Here is a 3,950-nt window from a genome sequence, read left to right as displayed (position 1 = left end):
GAGTGTTTCTGGTATTATTTAATAGTTTCAGTGCAGCCTAGTTAAACATAGATACCCCAAAATCTCCCAAATCACAGGTTTGTTTGTTTTTTTAAACCCTTATCAAGGCAAAGTTACAATAAAATATGAACATACTGCATTGTACATTACTTATTCAGGATCAAGTTAATATTCAAAGAACCTGGCTAAAGATTCTGCCTTGCTGGCTAGGGAGTCCTCCTAAGTATGCTAAAAAAAGTAATCAAATTTCTAAATGACTATCTTTTTGGCACTTCTCTTGTGTATACACTTGGTGTGAAAGGTTTTCCATTTCAAGGATAGTCCATATTTTACTATACCATAATTCCATAGAAGTCACATTTTTTCCAATAGGCTATATAAAGTGCAGCTGCTAACAATAAAAAAAAAAATTAATTTGTCTTGTTTAAAATTAGGGCTGTCAATTAATTGCAGTTAATTTGCGATTAACTCAAAAAAATTAATCACGATTAATCGCAGTTTTCATTGCACTGTTAAACAATAGAATACCAATTGAAATTTATTAAATATTTTGGATGCTTTTCTACATTTTCATATATATTGTATTCTGTGTTGTAATTGAAATCAAAATGTATATTATTTTTATTACAAATATTTGCTCTATAAAATGATTAAAAAATAGTATTTTTCAATTCCCTACATACAAGTACTGTAGTGCAATCTCTTTGTTGTGAAAGCGCAACTCACAAATTCATATTTTTTGTTACATAACCACTCAAAACCCAAAACAATGTAAAACTTTAGAGCCTATAAGTCCACTCAGTCCTACTTCTTGTTCAGCCAATCGCTAAAACAAATAAGTTTCTTTACATTTACAGGAGATAATGCTGCCCGCTTCTTATTTACAGTGTCACCAGAAAGTGAAAAAAGGCATTTGCATGGCACTTTTATGGCCGGCATTGCAAGGTATTGACATGCTAGATATGCTAATCATTTGTATGGCCCTTCATGCTTTGGCCACCATACTGGAGGACATGCATCCATGCTGATGATGCTAAAAAAATGGGTTAATTAAATTTGTGACTGAACTCCATGGGGGAGAATTGTATGTCCCCTTCTCTGTTTTACCCGCATTCTGCCATATATTTCATGTTATAGCAGCTTCGGATGATGACCCAGCAGATGTTCATTTTAAGAACACTTTCACTGCAGATTTGACAAAATGCAAAGAAGGTACCAATGTGAGATTTCTAAAGATAGCAACAGCACGCAACCCAAGGTTTAAGAATCTGAAGTGCCTTCCAAAATCTTAGAGGAATGAGGTGTGGAGCATGCTTTCAGAAGTCTTAAAAGGGCGATGTGGAAATTACAGAACCCAAACCGCCAAAATAGAAAATCAGTCTTCTGCTGGTGACATCTGACTCAGATAATGAAAATGAACATGCATTGGTCCGCACTGCTTTGGATTGTTATCCAGCAGAACCCATCATCAGCACGGACGCATGTCCTCTGGGATGGTGGTTGAAGCATAAAGGGACATATGACTCTTTAGTGCAGCTGGCATGTAAATATCTTGCAACGCCAGCTACAACAGGGCCATGCGAACACCTGTTCTCACTTTCAGGTGACGTAAACCAGAAGCGGGAGCGTTATCTCCTGCAAATGTAAACAAATTTGTTTGTCTTAGCGATTGTCTGAACAAGAAGTAGAACTGAGAGGACTTGTAGGCTGTAAAGTTTTACAGTGTTTTATTTTTGAATGCAGTTATTTTTTGTACATAATTCTACACTAGTAAGTTCAACTTTCATGATAAAGAGATTGCACAACAGTACTTGTATGAGGTGAATTGAAAAATACTATTTATTTTGTTTACAAATATATTTGTAATTAAAATAAAGTGAGCACTGTACACTTTGTATTCTATGTTGTAATTGAAATCAATATATTGGAAAATATAGAAAACCAAAATACTTAAACAAATGGTATTCTATTATTGTTTAACAGTGCAATTAATTGCGATTAATTTTTTTAATCGCTTGACAGTCCTTTTTAAAATGTAAATCCTTTACTGGAGCATTAAGTAAGCTGGTGAGGGGATCTCTAGGAAGGTGGTAAGATTAATCTCTTTAATAATTTTCTTCCAAACAGTCTAATGCTTGGACACAACCACCACATGTGCAAGTATGTTCCCCTCTCCCTGCAACCCCTCCAACAGAGGGACTTCCTTGTAGCAAAAATACGATAGCTTTTAACGAGTCAAATGCCATCTGTACAGCAACTTATAAAAGTTTTCTTCATGAGCTATACAAATTGAAGCTGTATATCTCTTTCCCCATGTATAGACCCACTCAGTCAGATCAACTTCTTTGTCCAAATCCCTCTCCCATCTTTTCATCTGGGTTGTTTTCTCATCAACAGCTTTTTCAATCAAAATTGTACATATCTTAGAAATTAAACCACTTGTTCCAGCTTGCTCCTCTATCAACTTCTCAAATGTGGTTAAAGGTGTTTGGTCCCCAGAGTGTAACCACTTTACTGCAGGGTGCCTGCCCCCTTTTCCTTCCATTTTTGCCAGTATCTATTAAGATGTTAAGAAAACTGCAGTTGTTCTATGTAATTGATGAAATGTACTTAAACACTAGGTGGCATGATCTCACTGGAGAATATCTTGTTTGTACAAAACACTGAAAACTATGGGCCAAATTCTCAGGTGAGGCTAGAGGGAATCAAATTTGATTTAATGTACACATTGCAGGGACTGAAAGGACCAAGTGTTTTGTGCTTGCTTAGGCTACTGTCAAGCTTTCTTACAACTACAATACCCACCTGCAGAAGTAAAGAAACAGATTGATAGAGCCAGAAGAGTTCCCAGAAGTTACCTACTACAGGACAGGCCTAACAAAGAAAATAACAGAACGCCACTAGCCGTCACCTTCAGCCCCCAACTAAAACCCCTCCAACGCATTATTAAGGATCTACAACCTATCCTAAAGGATGACCCAACACTCTCACAAGTCTTGGGAGACAGGCCAGTCCTTGCCTACAGACAGCCCCGCAACCTGAAGCAAATACTCACCAACAGCCACATACCACACAACAGAACCACTAACCCAGGAACTTATCCTTGCAACAAAGCCCGTTGCCAATTGTGCCCACATATCTATTCAGGGGACACCATCACAGGGCCTAATAACATCAGCCACACTATCAGAGGCTCGTTCACCTGCACATCCACCAATGTGATATATGCCATCATGTGCCAGCAATGCCCCTCTGCCATGTACATTGGTCAAACTGGACAGTCTCTACGTAAAAGAATAAATGGACACAAATCAGATGTCAAGAATTATAACATTCATAAACCAGTTGGAGAACACTTCAATCTCTCTGGTCACGCAATCACAGACATGAAGGTCGCTATCTTAAAACAAAAAAACTTCAAATCCAGACTCCAGCGAGAAACTGCTGAATTGGAATTCATTTGCAAATTGGATACTATTAATTTAGGCTTAAATAGAGACTGGGAGTGGCTAAGTCATTATGCAAGGTAGCCTGTTTCCTCTTGTTTTTTCCTACCCCCCCCCCCCCCCAGATGTTCTGGTTTAACTTGGATTTAAACTTGGAGAGTGGTCAGTTTAGATGAGCTATTACCAGCAGGAGAGTGAGTTTGTGTGTGTATGGGGGTGGGGGGGATGTGAGAAAACCTGGATCTATGCAGGAAATAGCCCGACTTGATTATGTAAAGAGTTGTCACTTTGGATGGGCTAGCACCAGCAGGAGAGTGAATTTGTGTGGGGGGTGGAGGGTGAGAAAACCTGGATTTGTGCTGGAAATGGCCCACCTGTTGATCACTTTAGATAAGCTATTACCAGCAGGACAGTGGGGTGGGAGGAGGTATTGTTTCATATTCTCTGTGTGTATATAAAGTCTGCTGCAGTTTCCACGGTACACATCTGATGAAGTGAGCTGTA

The sequence above is a fragment of the Caretta caretta genome, chromosome 1 (genome assembly GCF_965140235.1).
Source record: "Caretta caretta isolate rCarCar2 chromosome 1, rCarCar1.hap1, whole genome shotgun sequence".
NCBI lineage: Eukaryota > Metazoa > Chordata > Testudines > Cheloniidae > Caretta > Caretta caretta.
The sequence above is the reverse complement of the archived record's forward strand: the minus strand, read 5'-3'. Positions refer to the sequence as shown.